The sequence below is a fragment of the Scardinius erythrophthalmus genome (assembly GCF_964197995.2).
Source record: "Scardinius erythrophthalmus genome assembly, chromosome: 19".
NCBI classification, from domain to species: domain Eukaryota; kingdom Metazoa; phylum Chordata; class Actinopteri; order Cypriniformes; family Leuciscidae; genus Scardinius; species Scardinius erythrophthalmus.
In genome coordinates this window covers 39,698,248-39,723,792 of record NC_138239.1, presented here as the reverse complement: position 1 = coordinate 39,723,792, position 25,545 = coordinate 39,698,248, and the positions used below count along the sequence as shown (strand labels likewise).

Genomic DNA, 25,545 nt, shown 5'->3' with positions numbered 1-25,545 from the left:
CCTGAGAGAGAGGTTAAAGTGTAGCATATGTCACTTTGAGTGATTTATGGCCCTTAAGCCCCACCCCCTTTTTGACGTGGGAATATCCCCACGCTTGCCCCGCCCCCCTTTCCAGCAGGGGATTTTTTCCCACGTTTGCTCCTCCCTTATGGGCGTGAACAGAACCAGGGAAATATTATAAATTAAATAAAATATTTAATTATATATTATATATTTATATATTTAATAAATAAAATGTTGTATAAAGTTAAAATACACATGTGTTTAGTGTTCATACATTTGTAAAATGTTAAAACATTAATGAAAAAATTTAAATTGCATTTTCTTAAAATTATCAAAATGTAAAAAAAAAAAAAAAGTTATCAAACATTAAACAAATATTAAAACATATCAAACGCATAAACACATACGTACATTTAAAAACTGACTTACGTTTTTACAATTCCGTTTGTTGAAAGAAGACAACTTTGTGTAAAGTAATCTCCTGGGAGCTCAATAAAACACGTCCGAACACGGGGGAAAGGAGTCAAGACTGACAATAGCTACCGCTGCACAGGAGCCAGACCTAGGCTCCACCCCTAACCCTCCCACGTCAGGTAGTGAAGAGGCTTAAGAAAAGATAACAACAGACCCCCACACTCATCAGCTCCAGGGGGACACAACTACTCTCTACAAGTTTAAAACTTAAAATGACAGAATTGAAGGCTGCACAATGTCTTTTTGGCGGTGCTGGTCGGATTATAAAACACTTTTCGTTTGTATCTGATTCAGTGGCTTTGATTCAGTGGTCATGTGCAGAACGTGACCCGTGCCCCACGCGGGACGTTAACGTTTTTATTGGTGCTTTCACCACTGCTTACGCGCGACTCGAGCTGTATAATCTTTTGGGCAAATTAGGCAAACATGTGATTTATGCCGATACAGACATTTCGATATTTGTATCAAAAAACGGGGATTGGATTCCTGAGACAGGACCTTATCTCGGACAGCTCACAAGCGAATTAGTTCCAGATGATTTCATAACAGAATTTTGCTCGTCAGGACCAAAATCTTATGGGTATCGAACAGCAAAAGGCTATATGTGTCTCAAAACGAAGGGTATTACACTCAATGAAGAGAATGCACAAGCAGTCACATTGCATAGTCTGATAGGGCTAGTGCGTGCGTATGTGGAATCACGTGACACGATGCAACTGTTCCCCCGCACAGAGACCATTACACGTAATAAGAGGGGATTCACATTGCACAATAGATAAATCGTGCAAAGTTTCAGACTTGTGTACAATTAGTGAGTACTCCAACCAGATTATACTACCTTACCTTACGGGTTTTAACAATATTTTGAAAATGTGTGAAACAGATGTTTTTGACTGCAGACTGCAACACCCATTTTCGGCTGTTATTAGTGGTCCAAGCAATAGTGGGAAGACTTTTTTTGTGAAGACTCTAATGTATAATTCAGACAAAATGTGTTCTGTCAAGTTTGACAATTTTGTGTACGTATATACATCCTGGCAACCAATGTATGATCAAATGTTACATGCTTTTGATATTAAATTCATTGAAGGCATACCACAGAAACTGGATGATGACTCATTATTCCCTCCTGGTAAAAGATCGCTCCTTATCTTTGACGACGTTATGAGTCAAACTGCTTCTAACGGTGAAGTTGAGAAGATTTTTACACAATACATACATCACAATGAGATAAGCTGTTTGCTATTAACCTGTTAACCGTTGCCAGTGCGCCCGCGCACTGAAGCGTTTTTTTTTTAATTATTTAGTTCAAAGTTACTATCAGATTTAATGTTATACCTTGACAAAGTATACATCATTAAAAAGATATAAGACTCAAGTTTCAGTATTTGACCACTATTGTATTCTGAGAAACTTATAGCGACAGTTATTTCTTATTTTGTGTCAGGAGTTACTCCTAACTAAGGCGATACCTTTAATATGAATTATGAGCGTCAGCCGCTTTCATTCATAAAAAAAACTCTGTGCTGTCGTCATGACAGCGCTTAACAAAACAACATCCCTCAGGGCTTTAGCTCAAAAATGTGCAGATTTGGAGAAATATTGATAGATTCTCATAGGTTTACATCATATTTATATAGACAGGAATAATATTTATTGAATTTATACCCAAATGCGTCGATGTAATCATTATGAGCGCTGTATACGCTGATTTACTGTGTTTTCAATACATACCAACAGCCTGAGGGCGCCCTATGCACAATAATAGTCCATATATGGAACATGAAGAAGAGCCATGATCATGTGACATTCCAGGAAGCCACGAACACACACAAAGCTATCAGAGATTGCAGTAATATGCAGATAAAGATGTTTTGAAGGCAATAAACATGATTGCAATGATATTTGAGTTACCTGTGTTTTTCAGCCAAGCCATGCCAGGTATTTTCATAATAATAGATTATATTTATAATGTTATGCTAATCTATATAGACTTTATCATTGTGCAGAATACTATAAAATAATATATTTTCTGTCTGATTTTTTTATCTGAAGCCAAATTAGATCACAGAAGATTATTTAAAACACTCGACTTGCGTTATAAAGTAAGTTTGGAGCACAAACATGGTTTTAATCTCATAAATTGTTGTGCATTGATGGTGTGCTAAGCTAACATGCTAGCTAGCTCTGGGTGCACCTGCCACATAGCCGTTATTCTTTTATGATTTTTTTCTTAATAGGAATGCTTACTGAAATGTTTCTTTATTCCAGAAGGTAATTTAATACAGTTTCCAATGTAAGTGAGAACTTTGATAAAAGAAATTAGGGATTGAAACCCTATGAATAGCCTGTGAATAGCCAGTCGTTAGTAGCTATAATGCAGACAAAAGAAATGCATATTTAGAGCCATAACCAGGCTGGAGTGGTGTGAATGTGTGCATGGGGAGACTGAGACTGAATGGGGCTTATTTGCACCACAAAACAATAGAGACAAAAGACTGAATGGATGACTCAAAAAATGACTAAACATCAGTAGCATTTTAGAGTCTAATCAAAATAAAGTCATGACATGATCTTGAAAAACATTTAACTAAATACAGAGTTTTAGACTTATCATCTTCATATTTTAAATATAATATGGTCAGACATATGGTTTTAGCTGCAGTGCATTTCTAGATTGCTACAGTGCCAACTTCAATTATATTTTCATGAAAATGTTTCATAAAAATACATTTCTAATAACTTTACAAAACTTTGAAGCTATTTATAACTATTTTTTTCATTATGACAATAATTAATTCGGTAACACTTTACAATACGGGTGCACTAATCTGCATTAATTCATGCTTAACTAATGCACAGATAATCATGTGTTAATGTATGACTCATGAAGAACTAAACCATTAATTAATGATTACTGCATCAGCAACTAATAAAGATTCTAAATGATTAATAGATTAAGTAATATATGAATTGTTATTAATTAAATGTGTCATAATGTATTAATTCCTTAATAACTTATTTTATTAACTAAAAGTGTAAATTAATGTGTTAATTACCACAGGTGGTCAAAGTCATGTACTTCAACTTCCAGTTGTCTGCTTTAATTAATCATTAACTTATGATTTGCAAATGTATCATTATGTTATGACTTTACTTGTTGAGGCACATGACTATTAACTAATTGTTGAGTAATATGCCATATTACTTAACAATTAGTTAACAGTCATGTGCCTCAACAAGTAAAGTCATAACATAATGATACATTTGCAAATCATTAGTTAATGATTAATTAAAGCAGGCAACTGGAAGTTGAAGTACATGACTTTGACCAACTGTGGTAATTAACACATTAATTTACACTTTTAGTTAATAAAATAAGTTATTAAGGAATTAATACATTATGACACATTTAATTAATAACAATTCATATATTACTTAATCTATTAATCATTTAGAATCTTTATTAGTTGCTGATGCAGTAATCATTAATTAATGGTTTAGTTCTTCATGAGTCATACATTAACACATTATTATCTGTGCATTAATTAAGCATGAATTAATGCAGATTAGTGCATCCGTATTGTAAAGTGTTACCATTAATTCTACATTTACAATAAACTGCCAGGTGTCAGCTTTCAAATGAGATCATACTTGTGTTTTTAGTGCAAAGGGATCATGAACTGTATCTGTTTCAGTTTGGGTATGTCATTTCTGGGGATTTTTCAAAAGTGGGGTTGCAGCTTAACCCCCTGAGGTCGGCTATCGCGCCGGCTCGTTTTTTTCCGTATGAGTGCAAAAAAAAAAAAAAAAAAAAATTATTTTTTATCTTATATGCTTGTGTTATACATCAATCGATCCTGTTTAGTGTGTATTTTTTTTGTGTATGCTCATAATAAAAACAAAGTGTTGTGCTTTTCGCCAAATAAAGAAAAATAAACATGATGCGAGTTCTGCCTACTCTCCGTCAGTGAAGTCAATTCTGAAACGCGTCCGAAAATGAACTGTAACTCAGCGAATACTCAGTCAAACAGGCATACAGTCACACAGGCATGAAGCTTGAATTATCTTCTTTCAAATGAAGTAATTTTTATAAAAAACAAATATTCACAGTTTATATAATATGTATGTAAAGAGAGAGATGTCAGTCGTTCTCATCTCAGCTAATTAAGTTTTAATGTGACTCCGCCTACGGAGACCGCGCTATTCAAACGCAAATGTGAGGCGATCCATACAAACCTGTGAAACGCCCACATCCGCTGGATAAGGCCGGTGAAACACTGGATGCGTGGCGTAAGCGTCTCAGCTGCGTGGCGTGTCCGTTTTTATTCCGGCTCCCATCCATGTTAACAGTTTAGAGTTTGCATACTGCCTGTGTGAGACGCGCGTCTCAGGCGCGGCACGAGCCGCGTGGAAAACGCGTGCATTCTAGAAATAGAACCGACGCCTATTTTTCACGCGACACGCAAGCGTCTTGGAAGCGTTTCCATGCAAAATTGAATAGGAAAATCTGTTTATTTGTCATTTTGACACGAATACATATTAATAAATGTCCTTTTGATGTTTAAAAGTGTCTAGGTTTTGACATAAATGCAAATATAAATGTAATTTTACAAAATATGATCGATTTTCAAATACTGCTGTATTGAATGAACAGCTTTTAGCAAACTCTATTGCTATACTGAGATGAGGAATATATACTGTATGTGTTTTGTCAAAAATAAAGTCATCAACTAACTAATGAATCCTTTACTTTGAAATACGTATGATAAAATGTATACTTTAGTTTTGAAAGACGTTGACTAGTTTTGAAAAGATTATAAAGTATGTATGTGCATGCATATATATATGTGTGTGTGTATATATGAAGAGTTCAGATGCAAAAGCCTCTAAATGCCATCTGAAATTTTCTCCTAGAATGATCATTTTTATGAAGCTTGTATATTTAAGTTAGCTATAGTGACACACCTGAATGAATGGCTCATTAAGTATGCAGGGACGTAGTCTCACCAGGTGTGAACTACTACATATGCATGATGCTGTTGGAGCGTTTACGCCCCATCCGCATATTGGCTTTCCAAACTAAAAGTGTTTCACAAAACTAAAATCAATGTATCTGTCACGGTGTGACAAAAGCCATATAAGGAGAGAGAGTAAAATCTTCTTGAAGGCAGTATTATTTGGAGACCTCTTGTGGATGGTCGTCTTATCACAGCGCGAAATCTGTTGCCATGGCAGCGAGGCCAATTGCCTGATTGACAACAGGTGAGGAGAATTACAGAGAGTGTTGTGAGAGGGACGCGCATTAAGATGGGGCTTTAAAAAGAGAGAGGAAACAGACGGTCGGTGTGGTTCTCCTCCCGTGAGATACTGTGTTTTGTCGGCGGGTTTTTCATATTTGAAGCTGGACTGTGTAGCAGGGCGAAGATTGAAGCCGAGGAATGGAAAGGAGAGAGTGAAGTTTTGTCAACGAAAATCCAAGGGATATCGTCAGCAGTGGGAGAGACGCAAAGTGATGAGTATTTGATCCGTGGTTTATATGCACTGACACTGAAGTGGTGTGGAGCGTTTGGAAAGCGTGTGGCACGAGTGGATTATTACACCGAGTGAATTAATGATCTGTCTTCAACCTTTGTTCTTCCTTCACTGAATGTGACGATTTCTACATCCGTTCTGGCTGTCTCTGGGAGAAGTTGAGCCGTGTGAGAGACGAGAGTCGATCCGGTGGGAGAAAGACCGGTGGGTGAGTGCTGGCCCGAATGCACGGTGTGCGAGTGGAATGCAGTGCCTGAAGTGACGATTCACACGGTTTGTGTTATGGAGTGAAGTTTATCGTGTGGAGAAATATTAATAGTCTGCTGTGCACTCTCCTCTATAGTCTTTCACCCGCTGTTCCTGAACAGGGTTTGTCACATTAAGCGCCCAACTTACCATTCGAGACAGCCCCGCTTGTTAATGCTGTTGATCCATTGATTCCTGTTACATTGTTGCAGTGGACAGCTGAACTGGAGCGTCTTGCTTGAGCATCCTTCCTGTCTGGTGGTCACCACACGTCTCTATCAACAGCCCCTGCCCTGGTTCGAACGAGAGAAGGTATTGCTGTTGAATGTTTCATTACTGTTGAATGGTCGAATTCTGTTGCATTGTTACAGCGCATAGCTGAATTGGAGCATTTTGCTTAAAGCATCCTTCCTGTCTGGTGGTCTCCACACGTCCTTATCAAAAGCCGCTGTCTGGTTGGAATGAGAGAAGGTATTACAGCTGAATGTTTCATTACTGCTGAATGGTCAAACCCGGTTGCATCGATACAGTGTACAGCTGAAGTGGAGTGTTTTGCTTAGAGCATCCTTCCCGTTTGGTGGTCTCCACATGCTCCATCGAAAGTCGCTGTCCTGTTCGGAAAAGGAAAAAGGTATTTGAAATGAACGTTTGATACGCTGTTGAATGGTTAAACCCTGCTACCTGGTTACAGTGCACAGCCGAAGTGGAGTGTCCCGCTCAAGTGTCCTCTCCGCTTGGTGGCCTCCGCATGCCCTAGTGAAGGTTTCCGCCTGTTCAGAAAGAGAGAAGGTATTTTAATTGAACGTTTCATATGCTGTTGAGAAGTTAAACCCTGCTACCTGGTTACAGTGTACAGTCAAGTGGAGTGTCTCCCTCAAAGCGTCTTCTCCGCCTGGTGGTTCCCACTTGTCTCCACGGAAATAATAATAATAATAATAATTCATTACATTTATATAGCGCTTTTCTAGGCAGGCCTACTCAAAGCGCTTTTACATGAAAGGGGGGAATCTCCTCAACCACCACCAATGTGCAGCATCCACTTGGATGATGCGACGGCAGCCATATTGCGCCAGAACGCCCACCACACACCAGCTTACTGGTGGAGAGGAGACAGTGATGAAGCCAACTGATATGGTGATATGGCTGCTGGAAAGCCTCCGCCCTGTTCAGAAGAGAGAAGGTATTTCAATTGAACGTTCCATGTGCTGTTGGGAAGTTAAATCCTGTTACCTGGTTACAGTGTGCAGTCAAGTGGAGTGTCTCCCTCAAAGTATCTTCTCCGCCTGGTGTTCCCCACCTGTCCCCACTGAAAGCCTCCGCCCTGTCAGAAGGAGAGAAGGTATCACTGTTGAACGTCGCATCTTGTTGAACCATTGAACCCTGTTGTATCGTTGCAGGGCACAGCCAAAGTGAAGTGTTCTCTTGCCGGGTGGCCCTCCGTGCCCGTGCTGCAAAGCATAGCTACTGTTCAGAAAGAAGGAGAGTAACTACGGCATGTGTCTCGATTAAAGTGTTGTCTGCTGTTCATGGTCCCCTCCTGGCCCGGCCCGCTCGCCACCTGCATCCTTGTGACCCGTCTGAGTCGAGGATCCCCGTCCTCTGGATACCTACCTCTGGGCAGCTTCCGGCGTTCGTTCCATCCTCACTGCGAATACCTACCTGGTTCCAGTCCGAATGGGGTCCGTGTAGCCAAGACTTCCTTGAGAGCCTTGTAAAGGGTACTTACCCAGCGGCTTACCTGAGTGGTGTGCGTCCTCCTCTGATTCCTCCCCGACGAGCCACAGGGTGTCCACGAACGTCCATCCCGCCCCGGTCCAGGGGGCCCATCGAATTGCTTCTGGAGAAAGAAGAGATTTTAATTAGGACTTTTTAAATTGACCTGTTTTTACTTAATAAAGAAATTGTTATTCCTTTATCCTCTGTCTTTGTCTGGTCCCTTGACACGCTCCTCGAGGCGGTGCCCGGTCCCCAGGGGTGGGTGCAGTCTGGCTTGGCCCACCCCGACCTGTGACATATCGTTTTTTTGTGAATGATTAGGCAGGATGATTTTCATATCATTTTGAAGAAAAAACACTAGGCGATGAAATCCATTAGTCAAAAGTCTTATTGCCACATATTTAGTATGTGTTTTGTGGCCTTATTTCAGAAACTTTAATTTTTAGTTTTTTCGATAACCATGCATAAACATTATTCTCTCAAAAATGAAAACATGTACATACATGTGGCTCACATATTATGGAAGTCCTGTTTGTGCTATATAGAGTGAATTTACACCTTTGCCATTAATATGTTTATAAGCAACTGAAAAAAGCACAAATGTCAGGGCATGTCAGAACATCTCAAGGACCCCAAAAACACCCCAGACCCCAGAGGGTTAACAGGTTAATACAGAATCTGTTTTTCCAGGGTAAATCTACCAGAACAATAGGTCTTAATACAAATTATTTAATAATATTTAAAAACCCTCGCAATAAGCAGCAGATTGGTATTTTGGGACGGCAGATGTACCCGCCGCTACCCGGGGAATACAAAGTTTTTTATCGAAGCGTACCAGGATGTAACCGAACGCCCTTACAGTTACTTGTTAATAGATTATAAACCACAGACCCCTGAAAAATTCCGGCTCAGAACAGATTTACTGTCAGACTATCCGGTGGTGTACATCCAGAAGTAACAATGAGCACGAGGCTTTCCAGAAATCTCTACCTCTTAAAGTTATTACACAAGAGCTCACCCAAGCAGTGACGTGTTATTCTGCATTCAACCCCCGACGAGTTAATATTGGCTCTATGTGAAGTGGATCTCAATATTCTTTATGGCAAGATCCCCCTAACTGCGAAACAGCACAGGTCTTTGTGAAATATGATACAGAAAAAAAGACACAATGCTGTCCACATGTGACTGATGTAAAATCTTGGACTTGTCTGGTAGAATAATGAACTTGTGTAGAATTGTTTTTTACAAAGTCAAGAATGGATGGAGGAAAAAAATCTGAATCCGGAGGATTCCCGAAGCTGTCAAAAAAACATCCGATGCCATTTCGATCTATGTACATAGCTAAACAGTGCTGTCCCGGTTCATCCGATCGATCCGTATTTCAAATTAATAGAGCCGGGACGTCTATCAATGGTTCTTTGGGAAGAATGGTTCTTTCGGAAGGGAGTGCTCCTAAAAAAATTATATTACACACAATGTTATCCATAATTCCCGTTAGCTGCACAGTGTTCATTTCAATCCCCTTCAGTAGTTTTCTGCCAGCACCTGCCTCCAATTTGATATTTCAAGAAGAGAATCGTACGTTGCGTAAATTAAAATGTTTGCGGTGTGTTCTAGAGGCTCTCTAAAACGTGCTTCTAACCTAATATTTCCTGATCTAATCAGCGACACATGCTGCCCACACATCCGGAGTAAGGTTAAAGGCAAAAAGTGTGTAGCCGTTGAGAAAATCCTCCGTCTATAGCCAGAGACTGGTTCTTCAGATGTCTCCCCGTGGCGGTAACCAGTTGATAAAATTCTCTTACAGCATTTCCTAAATTAAATTGCGGCTGAAATGGGCATGTTGGGATGTGAAGGCCGTCAGAGGTGAGATTTAAATATTCTAAATTAAAGTGTTTAAAGGCAAACGGGTTTTTATCGTATGCGCCTGTAAAGGCAGCGTTATCGGTCATTGCTATAATGATGAATTTTGGCAATGTGCCTAGGAAGAGATTTTCATGGTTTGAGACATGTGCCCCTGCCGGTATGGAGAAGTTCCCTTTCGAAAGCTACAATCGATGCTGTGCTGCTCAGCGCATTGGGAACATATTTTATCGTGACCAGCTGTGAATATTGTGTATAACACGTCAATGAAATTGACCCGGAGGTAATATAGCCTCGGTCGGTGACGTCATCGGCGCGCCCCCGCAACACGAGGCTAAAAGTAGATGAGCCACAGGTGCATCGTCAGGTCTTTTGTCTTCAGACCATTACTGTGCATGTGTGAACGTCAAAACTCTCTCTCTACCTTTTTATCTGCTACAGATCTTTGCTAGGAGTTAGTTTATTCAGGCAGTGTGCAAAACATTTCTAATTTCTCATTTCTCAAGTCTTTTTCTCTCTCGTTACATCAAAGAGTTTAAAAAGTAAAAAAAAGTGGAGAAATGAGCCAACAAAACAATAAGTGTTGTGTTCCTCCATGCTCCCGTCCCATTTAAGAACTGGATACACACACTTACTGCTTTGTTTGTTTGGAAAAGAACATGCTGCCCTTGCATTTGAACATGGTGATTGCGAGCACAGTGGAATGTTCACAGTTAAAGTGCTTAGCGTTCGCTTTGCTTATTTCAAGGGGCAGTGCCCATATGATTGTGGGGCTCGCGTGCGATCTGGCTGAGAAACGAGAGACGCTGCGCTCGCTCTCTCTCCAGATTGCGATGTCCTTTTGCCTGACTACCGAAGCGTGCCTCAGCGCTTCTTCGGCTCAGGCAGAGGACATTGAATCTCGTGGGTTTGTCGCCTCCGAGCGTTTCGGAGATCGCTCATGGCGATCGCTCGTGCAGTGGCCAGATTAATCTGATCACAACAAAAAGAGTCCCATAAAACACAGTCTATTAATAAATAAAAATTTGTGCCTTGTGTCCGAGCCATTCTACTATCGCGGGTGCGAGTGTACGCGATTATATGATACTGCCTCAGTTTGGAGAGACGCTCGCGGGCTATCTCTCCCCTGGGATCACATTATCAGATGCATTTTCAGCGGTCAGGCTGGTACTGTGCTGCACACCATGGCTGTGTTAAAGGCAGGTCAGGCTGATCTTATGAAAGATTTAAACACAACCTATCATCCAGACCGTGTTTGCTTGTCTGATTGGGATGTGTTTATTACTGAGGAACTGATATGTATTGTGTATATATATATATATATATATATATATATATATATACTATTTTATATAATATAATTATATACATATATAAATATATATATATATATATATATATATATATATTATATATAATATTGTCTGGCTGTTCTTCGGCCACATTTAATTCTGAGGAATTAAAGCTGCCTCCGAACACATATCTCGTTATGATAAAACGTTTGAGAGGTTCTCGAGGTGGTGACTCGTGTAATGGCCGGATTACAGCTAGACTGCCCTCCTTGAGGATCTCCATGACGTTAACTTGTTCATGGGGAAAACCTTATTCTTCGTGCATCTTTGTGCCCTCGACGTATTAAGACTATCATAGGTGCAGGGGTGTGTGGTTATACGATGATGGGCCAGTCCGAAGAGACACTTGCTTCTCTTCTTTTTGCTCATCGTCATTTTAGCAGGGTTCAAAAGCAGAGTGTAGCAAATTGCGCTCCCCCTCGTAAAAACTGGGGACCTGCTCGTTGCACTCAGCATCCTCATAATAGACCTAAGACAAAATCCTGAGGGTTGTTTTGTCCCAGGTCTGTGGGGGTGTGCTCCGATGGGACGAGGCATGTAAATCAAATAGCTCCTACCTGACACCCTCACGAAACCACTGTACTTCCTCGCCACCTCTGGTGATTCGGGGGGCAGCGGTTTCCAGCGAAATGTTAGATGTTCTGTTGCTTCCTGCTGTCATCCAGGACACGGAACATCTAACATCCCCCAAAAAGGAAGTGTTAAAATTGATACCACTCTCAGAGAGTCTGGCAGTGCGGAAACTTCTGCCTGGTTTTTCTGCCTGGGTATTAACCCTCTGGGGTCTGAGGTGTTTTTGGGGTCCTTGAGATGTTCTGACATGCCCTGACATTTGTGCTTTTTTCAGTTGCTTATAAACATATTAATGGCAAAGGTGTAATTACATGATGTTTTATTAACAAGGTTCGGGAGGAGCACGTTCAGATAATTAACACAAGTGGAGAGCACTCAGCAATCAATGGTAAGAGGTGTATATATACTCAGCAGTCTCACCTCATTCCATTGACAGTTTTGCAGCATCCCTCCACCACCCCTTCTCCACGCTTCTAGTCCTAAACACTTACATACGGGGGGAGTACTCTGGGTTCGGGCCGAACTCCGAGCTCGGAGCCCTCCCTCCGGACAGCACGCCAAATACACATTAAACTTTACCCCTTCAAATTATATGTAAGTGTGAACTCGTGAAACTCTATTTAGCACAAACAGGACTACCATAATATGTAAGCAACATGTATGTACATGTTTTCATTTTTGAGAGAATAATGTTTATGCATGGTTATTGAAAAAACTAAAAATGAAAGTTTCTGAAATAAGGCCACAAAACTCATACTAAAGATGTGTCAATAAGACTTTTGACTAATGGATGTCGAAATGATGTGAAAATCATCCTGCCTAATCATTCACATAAAACAATACATTGATTTTAAGTTTTGTGAAACACTTTTAGTTTGGAAAGCCAATATGCGGATGGGGCGTAAACGATCATGCATATTTAGTAGTTCACACCTGATGAGACAATGCCCCTGCATACTTAATGAGCCATTCATTCAGGTGTGTCACCTATAGCCACAAGAAAGAATACAAGAGCAATATATATATATATAGAAATTATTGAACTTAAATATACAAGCTTCATAAAAATGATCATTCTAGAAGAAAATTTCAGATGGCATTTAAAGGCTTTTGCATCTGAACTCTTCATATATATACATATACATACATACATACATATATATACACACACACACTACCAAATTGGTTCACAATTGGAAGCATCGCAATTTTTTTTTATTTTTCCACAAATTGTGCTTGCAAATTGTATAATATCGAAGGTAAACATGTCTAGTAATTGTGCAGTTAATTCTCATTCTGTATTTTCAGTTTTGGAATATTTATCCTCTCCCCAAATTTGTCACTAATAAAACACAATACAAATTATTTAAAGAAAAGGCTTATATTTACCTTTTAATAGTTTGTTTACATCTACCTTGTAAATATATATTTTTAATTAAAAAGGTTACAATTACAACAACAATTCAAGTGTAATCTTTCTTTGTAAAAACTAAAGTATACAAAACGTATTATTTGATGACTTTATTTTTGACAAAACATACTATATTTAACATGTGAGCAAAATTGGCAAACAAAAGCTTATTTGATGTGGCAGTCTATTGTACAGTAAAAACTTTATAATCTATTTAAAACTAGTCAACATCTTTCAAAACTAAAGTATATATTTTATCATACGTATTTCAAAGTAAAGGATTCATTAGTTAGTTGATGACTTTATTTTTGACAAAACACATATATACAGTATATATTCCTCATCTCAGTATAGCAATAGAGTTTGCTAAAAGCTGTTCATTCATTCACACACAAAAACGCGATTCATTTTTAAACAGTATTTTTGCCAGCTGTAGTAGCTACACAACAGTGTGCATATGTACATTCATTCATTCACACTCAGAAACGCGATTCATATTTCAACAGTCTTTTTGCGTGTATAGACAGACACTATTGCGATTAGAACAAAGGGAACTGAACTGACCTATTCCTCAGCCGGGTCTGTTTGCTCCTCGAAATGAACCCTCCAGAACTTCTGGTAAATTTTCCAGGATTATTATCAAGATAGTATTACCTCACAGCGTCGTAAAGTACAGTCTGAAAGTGAACTCGCGGTGTGTGTGATCCAGCTGATGGGGGCGTTCCACAGGTTTGTATGGATCGCCTCACATTTGCATTTGAATAGCGCGCGCTCTCCGTGGGCGGAGCACATTAAAACTTAATGAGGTGAGATGAGAATGACTGACATCTCTCTCTTTACATACATATTACATAAACTGTGAATATTTGGTTTTTATAAAAATTGTTTCATTTAAAAGAAGAGAATTCAAGCTTCATGCCTGTGTGTCTGTATGCCTGTTTGACTGAGTATTCGCTGAGTTACAGTTCATTTTCGGACGCGTTTCAGAATTGACTTCACTGACGTAGAGTAGGCAGAACGGGCATCATGATTTTTTTTCTTTATTTGGCGAAAAGCACAACGCTTTGTTTTTTTATTATGAGTATACACAAAAAAAATACACACTAAACAGGATCGATTGATGTATATCACAAGCATATAAGATAAAAATTAATATTAGTATTTAGATTTTTTTTGCACTGATAAGGAAAAAAATGAGCCTATCGCGCCGGCGCGATAGCCAACCTCAGGAGGTTAAGTACAGTACAAATAGGATACAGAATCCAATGTATTAATCGTCCTCCGCATTTCAACGGCGTGGTATCCACTTCCGTGAGACTGGAACTGGCGCATGTACTGTCACAAGAGCTACAATCTCTGCTGAGCAAAGAGGCCATAGAACATGTTCCTCTTCCAGAGAGAGAATCAGGCTATTACAGCAGATACTTCCTGCTTCCCAAGAAGGATGAAGGATGGGGGGTTGAGTCCAATCTTAGATCTTCGAGGCTTAAACCGTACAGTCAAAGCGCTCAAGTTCAAGATGTTAACTGTAAAGACGATCGTGTCGTAAATTCAACATCACGTTTGGTTCGTCATGATCGATCTGAAGGACGCATACTTTCATATAGAAATATTGCCACAACACAGGAGGTTCCCAAGTTTGCTTTTGGGGGCGAAGCTTACCAATATCGGGTCCCTAGCCATGTTACATAGACGTTTGGCTGATACTGGCCCAGTCTTAAGAGCTTGCGCTTCGACACTGAGATCGATCTACGCTCATTTTCTCTCTAGGGGGCTGAGATGCAACGCCAAGAAGGGCGTACTCTCTCCCGCCCTGAGGGTAATATGCTTGGGGTTAAATCTGTCACCATCAGGGGCACAATTGTCTCCCGCTCGTGTCAAGACCAATTTTAACACCCTAAGCAACATCTGGCTAGGTCAGGACATTACATAGGTCTCATGGCAGCTGCGTCCACAGTGATTCCTCTGGGCCTTTTGCGCATGAGACCACTTTAGTTGTGTCTCAGAACAGGGGATTTCAACTATACAATCCCCAAGGGCAAATAAAGGCAAGAGCACTCGCTGAGTGCTTCGTGCACTTTCTAAAATCTATGTTTATGGTAAGGGTTACGCGCTGCGGTTTCATTCCCTTTCTATGTGGTTCAGACCCCGGTTCCTTGCTTTGGGTCCCACTTTAGGTGCGTCTTGCTGTCACAGAATGCTAACGGCAGACACCTCCCTGATGGGCTGGGGAGCGATCTTAAGAGGTCGTCCAGCTCAAGGGGAATGGGAGGGACATCAGCTCAATTGGCACATCAACTGCCTCAAGCTGATGACTGTATTTCTGGCCCTGAAATACTTTCTCCCTCAGTTGAGAGACTGGCATGTCCTAGTGTGGCACAGCGGCAGTCTCTTACATAAATCACCAGGGAGGTTTGTGCTCACGCAATCTGAACAGAATAGTGAGGCAGATCTTTCTCTGGGCCCAGGAAAGTTCCTGTCACTCAGGGCAGTGTACATCTTAGGGCACCTGAATGTGGGAGCGGATTTACTGTCCAGACAGAAACTACCGATAGGGGAATGGAAACTCCTCCCAGAAGTAGTCAAACAGATTTGGACCAGATTTTACGAAGTGGTGGTGGACCTCTTCGCCTCTTATCAGAAAGCGTAATGTCCCCTCTACTTCTCTCTGAGTCACCCAGCCCCCCCTGGGTCTGGATGCGATGAGGCACACATGGCCCAGAATGTGCCTGTATGCGTTTCCTCCAGTTTCTCTGCTCCCAGGAGTTCTAGCCAGAGTTTGGTTCTCCGAGATAATATCCCTCCTTAACGGCTCGCCATGGACGATTCCGGAGAGGAGGGACTTTCTGTTTCAGACGGAGGCCATGATATTCCATCCCAGGCCCAACCTCTGGAACCTTCATGTTTGGCCCCTGATGGGTACCAACTGAGGGCCACTGGGCTTTCGCCTGCCGTTATTGAGACCATTCTAAGTGCTAGGGATTCCTGCACTAGAAAGAGTTATGCCAACAAATGGAGTGTCTTTGAAAGGTGTTGTACATAATGCAGATCCGGTCAACTGCCAGATTGCTTCAGTTCTGGATTTTCTGCAGGAAAAATTAACAACAGGCACATGCCCCGCCACTCTCAAGGTTTATTTGGCCGCTCTTTTGGCTTGCCACGCCTTGGTTGACGGGGCACCACTCAGGAGACATCCTCTGCTCGCTTGTTTCATTCATGGGGCCAGACGACTAAGGCCTCCCATAAAAAACAATATCCCATCATGGGACTTAGCTATAGTCCTCGAGGGTCTGGTTGAGACTCCTTTTGAAACTCTAGTCTGTCAAACTTCTGACTCTAATGATGGTTTTTCTTATGGCAATAACTTCTTTGAAAAGAATTGGGGATATGCAGGCTCTGTCGATCTCGCCATCCTGCTTGGACTTTGTCCCAGGAATGGTGAAAGTGATTTTGCATCCTCATCCTGATTACCTGCCTAAGGTTCCTTTCTCGACTGTACATCCTGTCACTCTTGAGGCCTTCTGCTCTCCGCCGTTCATGACGCTGGAACAGGAGAGATCTCCTAGACTGTGTCCAGTCCGTGCTCTTCAGGCCTACATCCACCGCACTAGCCAGTGACGTAAGTCAGAGCAACTGTTCGTCTGTTATGGGGGCCGCAACCGAGGGGCTGCTGCCCCTTAGCAGACCATGTCACATTGGGTCAGGGATGCTATTGCTCTTGCCTATGAGGTGCGTGGCCAAGCTTCGCCAACAGGTCTAAGGGCTCACTCCACCAGAGGGGTCGCCTCCTCTGCTGCCTTGGCAAGAGGTGCCCCTTGCAGTTTGTTTGTGATGTGGCAGGCTGGTCCTCTCCGCACACATTAATACGATTTTATAGTTTGGATGTTCATGGCACTCCGGGCTTTCACGTCCTTGAGTCGACATCGCAGGCTAATGTCTAGGGCTTTCTTGCATTCTTGTGAGCACACCTACACAATCATAAGGAGTCCAGACACCTTCAAGCACGGCGGCGTGGGCATTCTCATTCCCAATGCGCTAAGCAGCATACTTTGCCGTGCTGAAGATGTCCCAGGACTGCTCTTCAAACAAAATATCTGACGATGCACCTGTGGCTCATCTATTTATAGTCTCGTGTCACGGGTGTGCGCCGATGACGTCACCGACCGAGGCTATATTACCTCCGGGTCAATTCTATTGACGTGTTTACACACTATAATCACAGCTGGTCATGTTTAAAGACGTTCCCAATGCGCTGAGCAGTGCAGCATCTCGTTCCGCTTTCTCAGGGAACAAGGTTACAGTCAAGTAACCGGAAACGTTCGGTTGTCTGACAGACGTCTTCTTCACCCTTCAGCGGGAGAAATTTCAAACGACGCATCACGTGATCCTCATCCGCCAACCAGAAAGCTGCTGTTACCGTGGAGATCGCACCAAAATAAACAATAGTTCACTGCACAGTTAACTGTACATATTTTTAAATAAACCGTTATTTAGAATATATATATATATATATATATATTAGGGCTGTCAATCGATTAAAATTTTTAATCGCGATTAATCGCATGATTGTCATGAGTTAACTCGCGATTAATCGCATTTAATCGCACATTTTTTTATTTGTTCTAAATGTACCTTAAATTAATACTTTTCAAGTTTGTAATACTCTAATCAACGTGAGCATGGATAAATATAGATGATTTATGCAAATGTATGTTTATTATTGAAACCATAGTCAATATAGAGCATAAGGACGAGACATGTTTCAAAGGTCATAGATGTTTTTTGCAAAGAACTTGTTCATGTCTATTAGACACAGAAAGAACAAAGAAATACCAGGTTACCATTACTTCTCTTTCTTTGCACTGAGCAATTTACTAACACAAACATGTTTAGATTTTTGCATGACAGGGCAGCTCTTCTGAAAATGCTAAATTTAAATTTATTATTTATTATTACATTGTAGTTTGTCTCTCTCTGTGCCCATTTTGATGAAGCTAAATTCTCAATAAAACTGTTTTCATTTGGTATATTTTACTGTTTCTGTTGTCAAACAACGGAATGAATTTGAAATGGTGACTGAAACGCGACCCATTAAGACATAACCAGCTCTCCCTTCCAAGATGTTAAGTTAATCTGCACAAAAATTCTGATAATCGAGCCGTCGTCTGATGAAATCAAATACACATAAGATAAATATAGACAATATCCGTGCTCTGATTTCGGCTATACTTGTAAAATTAGAGAAGCAACATAATATCTGTGCTTAACTGAATTAAAGCGCTGCTCCTCCGCGGGAGACGCAGAGAGAGAGAGAGAGAGAGCGAGCGAGCGAGAGAGAGGTGCGCGCGCGCGTGCTGAGAGAGCAGTACCGGCGGTACCGGTAACGTTAGATTCTCAGAAACTAAATAAGGTTTGGGCGCTTTGTTGACGGGAAAAAATCGCTAAAGGGGTCTGCAATGTTGCTAAGTTGGCAACACTGTGTATCTCCATTTCTCCAACTAGGGGTTGGGCCACGGGTCAAACAGAAAATACGCGCTGCGTTAATCGCGCGTTAAAAAAATTAGTGCCGTTAATATGATTTTGCGTTAACGCGTTATTAACGCGCTAACTTTGACAGCCCTAATATATATATATATATAGTAAGTTTTAACATGATTTTGTGGTGCTTAAACTAAAGAGTATGGAACACATTTTGTATGTGAATTAAGTTTTTTATAAGAAATTAAAACAAATTAAAATAAATAATTAAAAAATGTAACTCAATTGTCATGTTAGGAAAATGTATATTTTGTTCAGGTCAAATGGATTTTGGAATTTTTAAATGATTATTGAATTTTGTCAGTGTTCACAAAATTCAATAATCATTTAAAAATTCCAAAATCCATTTGACCTGAACAAAATATACATTTTCCTAACATGACAATTGAGTTACATTTTTTTAATTATTAATTATTTTAATTATTTAGAAAACTAAATTCTATATTTATTAATTATGTATAATTTTTTCTGGACATAGCTTTTTTCATGACTCAATCACAGAGATTTTTGTCCTCAATCAACGGCTATAATTTATGCTAACTTGTAGATTTTATCTATATGTGCATTTTATCAGGAAGGGCATCAACATAATCTTTAAAAGTATAAAGCAAGCTCATATGAAGCAAGCTCCTCCTTAACAGTTCTTCACACACACACACACACACACACACACACACACACACACACACACACACACACAGAGAGATAAGCCATTAGAACATCCTTATCAACAACTCATTTCAGGTAAAATATTTTATGCGTTAATAGTGAGTCTTAGTGTAAACTGTTGTTAATTTATTGTTATACTTTAGGACATAAAATTACATTTATTAGTTTTGGATTTGTTTGGACATTAGGCTACAAAATATACAATCATGAATTCTGTGAACAGAGTAAATTTGAGTCCTGTGATGTTTCGTCGGAGAGGAAGACGTCTATAAGCTCATGTAAGCCTTAGTAAAGCAAGTATCACGGTTTTATCAGTCACTCTGGACAAGGGCATCAGATAATGCTTTAATCATAAATACTGTACATGAAACACAGAAAATAAAACAACCTTGATTGAGTTGTGAACTACAGAATTTGAACGCTTAATTACAGGTGAAAACTCTTCCTAAAATGGAAACCAGCAAGATCATCTCCTCTGATAAAGCTACAGTTGTCATCCAAGTAAATCCACAGGTGACACAGAATATTGTGACTGGTGATGATGGACAGGAGACCAGAGGAGCACAGCACAGTACGGCTCTTACTGGCTTTTTCAAAGCACAACCAAAGGCACTGGGGGTAATGCATTTAATGATGAATTACAATTATGGATGCTTTCGGGAAAATGTTTAGTGTCTAATTTTCTTTTGTGAAAAAATGAACAGAAAATAAAAAGCTGTTATTATATGACCTCAAGTTAACAGATGTGTTCCGGTGTGTGTGTCTGTGTGTCTGTGTGTGTGTGCGTGTGTGTGTGTGTTCAAATATGAATGCTATGCCCTTATGAAGAACACTACTTGACTCATATCTGCCCTGTCTAGACTGTCCAAATAATGATTGGAGTGGTGTTTTTTTTATTGGGTATCGTACGCACTAGTGTCTTCCATTACCCACACGATTATATGTCTCTCATCACTGGCATCACCTACTGGGGATCAGTTATTGTAAGTTTCAGTTAATGGTTTTACTCTTGTCACAGGTCGGGGCGGGCCAATCGGACTGCACCCACCCCTCGAGACCCGTTACCACCCTTGGGGAGTCGGACAGAGGACAGGCAAACAGGACGACAGACAAACAGGACTTCAAAGAATCAATATTTTATTAAGTATAAAAGTGTATCAGAAAGTTCAGATGGGCGAGTTTTCTGGGCAGGGTCTTTCCGTCCTACGAATCCCCCAAAGGCTCACAGGATTCCGTAAAGGGAAGTGCTCTGGTGAGTGGCTTCACTGTCTCCCAGTGGAAGGGACGAGTCGAGGCTCACGACTGGGAGGAGGCTGCTGCAGGACGGCTCAGGTACGTATTTCGGGTACGTACTCTTCTTCACAATGGGAAGCAGACAGAAAACTTACGGCTGGGGAGCTTCACTGCAAAGCAGACAGGTAAGTATACAGGCACGTAATCCTCTTCTTCTACAGGTGGCAACCAGAGAACTTACGGCTGAGGAGCTTCACTGCGAAGCAGACAGGTGAGTATACAGGCACGTAATCTTCTTCTACAGGTGGCAGACAGAGAACTTACGGCTGAGGAGCTTCATTGCGAAGCAGACAGGTGAGTATACAGGCACGTAATCTTCTTCTACAGGTGGCAGACAGAGAACTTACGGCTGGGGAGCTTCACTGCAAAGCAGACAGGTGAGTATACAGGCACGTAATCCTCTTCTTTTACAGGTGGCAAACAAAGAACTTACGGCTGAGGAGCTTCACTGCGAAGCAGACAGGTGAGTATACAGGCACGTAATCTTCTTCTACAAGTGGCAGACAGAGAACTTACGGCTGAGGAGCTTCACTGCGAAGCAGACAGGTGAGTATACAGGTACGTAATCCTCTTCTTCTGCAGGTAGCAGACAGAGAACTTACGGCTGGGGAGCTTCACTGCAAAGCAGACAGGTGAGTATACAGGCACGTAATCCTCTTCTTCAGTAATGACAGACAGAGAACTTACGGCTGGAGGAATTTCACTGCAAAGCAGTCAGATGAACATTCGGGTATGCACTCCTCTTAAGGGCTGGCAGACACAGAGCTTGCAACAGAGAGATGTTAGTGCAACACAGACAGGTGAGTATACAAGCACGTAATCCTCTTCTTCAGTAATGACAGACAGAGAACTTACGGCTGGGGAGCTTCACTGCAAAGCAGACAGGTGAGTATACAGGCACGTAATCCTCTTCTTCAGTAATGACAGACAGAGAACTTACGGCTGGAGGAATTTCACTGCAAAGCAGTCAGATGAACATTCGGGTATGCACTCCTCTTAAGGGCTGGCAGACACAGAGCTTGCAACAGAGAGATGTTAGTGCAACACAGACAGGTGAGTATACAAGCACGTAATCCTCTTCTTCAGTAATGACAGACAGAGAACTTACGGCTGGGGAGCTTCACTGCAAAGCAGACAGGTGAGTATACAGGCACGTAATCCTCTTCTTCAGTAATGACAGACAGAGAACTTACGGCTGGAGGAATTTCACTGCAAAGCAGTCAGATGAACATTCGGGTATGCACTCCTCTTAAGGGCTGGCAGACACAGAGCTTGCAACAGAGAGATGTTAGTGCAACACAGACAGGTGAGTATACAAGCACGTAATCCTCTTCTTCAGTAATGACAGACAGAGAACTTACGGCTGGAGGATTTTACTGCAAAGCAGTCAGTTAAGCATTCACTTACGTGTCTCTCTTCACAATGGGCTGACAGATAATACACTCAAGTCTCTGTGGAGTACAACAGTATTAGCCTCTTCTCACGTCTTAGAACATGATAGAACACACAGGCGAGTGATGGACATCCAGCGGGGTTAAGTTCACACTTCACACATCAAAACAGTGCATTATAATACTTCATCACTGCAATTCAACACTCCGTGGGAAATACATATGGCTGTCACCCATTTCCTGACCTGGCATTCTCATCAAGAAGTCCCATAAGCAAGAGAGAGCAGATGGAGATCGATTGGACTACTCACAGTCTCTCACCAGCGATCTTGCTGTACAACAATTTCCTTCCTCCAGTTAAATCAGCGTGCTCATCCTCCCACACTCACAGTCTCGCGTCCATTGCCAGCCCCACTTCCTCTTCTCCACCGCTCGCGCTTCCTCCGAGATACTCAGTCCCAAAAACAACTCACCCCTTCGGCCCGTACTCTCTCCTTATATCTCACCCTGATGGTGACGTGTCTCATCGTGCACCGCTGGTGGTGACTTTGGCTGATTACCGCGTTCACGGGGGTTTTGCGCTTGTCCGGAACTAAGCCGGTGTTCAGTTGTTTTGGGTCCGGCGGGAGGCAATCTCGGCGGACATTAGTTCCGCCTTGCACGGAGACTAAAGCTGGCACTTGTCACCTCGTGACATACCCCCCCACCAAACCGTTCTAGTCCCTAGAACGTGGTGGTTCTACCCAGTCTCCGTACCGTGCCGGAGGCTGGCCTCGGTTGTCCCCCTGGGATCGTCTTGGGGGCGAGGGGAGATTTGCTTGCTCAGGTTCAATGGCCGGTCCCCTTGGGACCACTGTCCAACCTATCATCGGGGTGTGGTGGGCTCTCTCTTCGGTGGGAATAATGGGGTCTACAGGCCTTGGGTAATTGGGGCAAGGGCGGATCAGGTTCCGGTGCAATACCCGTTCTGGGCCGGTTCCTCCTTCAGGGCGAAGGACGTACACGGGCTGGTCAGGTCGGGGTTGTCGTTGGACCACGTAAGGTCGGGACTCCCAACGGTCGCTCAACTTTCCCTTTCCCTGGCGTCGACTGTCCTTAACCAAGACCCTTTCTCCTGGCAGCAGGGGAGCCTCACGAGCTGTCCGATCGTACAATCTTTTATTCTTCCGTGCAGCTCGTTCGATTCGGGCGGAAACCTGCTCGTAAGCAAGGTGGAGGCGCTGATGGTGGTTGCTCACCCATTCCGTTAGGCTGGTCCCCTCCTCTGCAGGGTTGGATCCCAATAGTAAGTCCGTGGGTAGCCGTACATGCCATCCGAACATCAAATACGTCGGAGCATATCCAGTAGTGCAATGCACGCTGTTATTATAAGCCTGGACTACGGCCGGGAGACTTGCCATCCAATTTCCCTGTTGTTCCACCTCCAACGTCCCAACAGACCCAACAGGGTCTGGTTGAATCGTTCACACCCTCCGTTCCCTTGAGGGTGGTACGGTGTGGTGTGGGTCTTCTTGCACCCGTACAACTGACACAATTCTCTAATGACCCGGGACTCAAAGTTGGGACCTTGGTCCGAGTGAAGGATCTCTGGGCATCCAAAGGGCTGGAACACATTCTTCCACAGGGCACTGGCAGTGGTGTTTGCGGTCTGATCTCTAGTTGGAATGGCCCATGCGTACTTCGTGAAGAGATCTGTTATTACGAGGATGTTTTGGATGAAGTCAGTGGGCCGACCTAACGTCAGGTGTGTGATAACTTTCCTTTTGCCACATTGTTTCTAATGTATTCATACACTATTATTATTAAATCATTACAAGCTGTCAAACATATAGCATCAGTCCAGATATCATCATCTGTTAGCAGCATCTGTTTAACCCGTATGTGCTGTTGGGGCCGTGGGAAACTACAAATGACGTTTGCTATAATATTAAAAAACAAATATTATCCCTTCATCTAAATGGCATAAAACTTGATGACTTTTCTCACACTTACTATATCCACACAGAAAAAAAATTAAATGGTATCTGATTGTATGTTAGTATGAAAAAAAAGTCACACTCAGGATGTTTGGGGCTCTGTAGACGCCACATAGGAAATGAATATAGTGTGTGTTTGTGTGTGTGTGTGTGTGTGTGTGTTTGGGGGGGGGGGGGGTGTAGAAATGTAGATCTTCTATAAATTGATTTTTACATAACATTTTTATATTCTGTCAAATTGTATATATGTATATATAAATTATTACAAATTGAGGCAAATAAGTTTTAAAAATACCATAAACTCCCCCCCCCAAAACTCTCTTTTCCCACAGTAGTCAGAAGCTTGCACATTAATCTCAACTTTCTTATAGAACAATGACACATTTTTACCAGAAGAATATGGACTAAAAGGAGATCTGACTCATTATCAATTTACATATTTAAACCTGAAGTTCAGGACATTTTATAAGTGTACACCCTTTACTATTACTGTCACCTTTCACATGTCAGCTCTTTTCTTCTGCAGGTCAAAGCCTCTCTTATAATGAATGTGTTCAGTGCCATAACTGCAGTGACAGCCATCGTTCTGATGTCCATGGAGATAAAGATAATTTCCAGTGGAAGATGGCGCTATGACTATGACTATGACTATGATTGTTCTTCTGACATGTGTTCAATTTTGAAGGTACTAAATGTACAATGTGCAATACTATAGTAATGTGATCAGTTTAAATTAGTTTTTTCTTTAATTGCTGTTTACTTGAATAGTTCACCCAAAAATGACAACTGTGTCATCATTTTTCTAATTGAAACAAATTTTTACTAATAAAGATTGTGCTTTTCAGTCTTTTCCATACAGTTATAATGACTAACGACTGGAAATTGTTCTTCAAATGCACTGTTTCAATTGTTCAAAAGCCATAATATGACTGTTTATCTGTAGTAAAATATGAACTTTTAGAGCCTCACTCAATATAACTGATGGGATATTTTTTTGTAATATACTTGATGAATATATTTGTTGAATATATTTTAATATATAGATCTTGTTGAATATATTTTAGAGATATGATCTGGGGATCAGTGGAATAATGCTGGTGTTCTCCATTACTCAGTTCATCATCTCCATCCGTATCTCAGGATTTGCCTGCAAAGTCACCTGTAACAGAGGCTCTACTGTAGTCAATGTGGCACTGAACCAGGTATACGATCTAGTGGAAATGATGGAATTGCTAACTATAACCAGGGTGGCAGTCAGTTTTATACTAACAACCAATAGTTTTGTATTTTTTTAATTTAGGTTAAAAAGCCACAACCAAAGGTAAAACTATCAGAATGGAAATGAAATATAATGCGACCAGAATATGTTCAATTGTAAACTGCCTTTTACCTCACTAACGTAACCTCGGTTCTCTCTAGAAGAGGGAACGAGTACTGCGTAAGTATCTTACGCTAGGGGAAAATCCCTTTTCCACGAGATATTGAAGCCAAAAAATTATCCTTAA

The 25,545-nt window shown here is 41.4% G+C and overlaps 1 protein-coding gene across 1 annotated transcript in view; it reads right to left on the bottom strand.

Annotated features, from left to right (window-relative positions):
- Positions 1-25,545, bottom strand: part of fam98b (family with sequence similarity 98 member B) — a 549,041-nt gene that overhangs the window by 256,082 nt on the left and 267,414 nt on the right. The gene's annotated exons all lie outside the window — the stretch shown is intronic.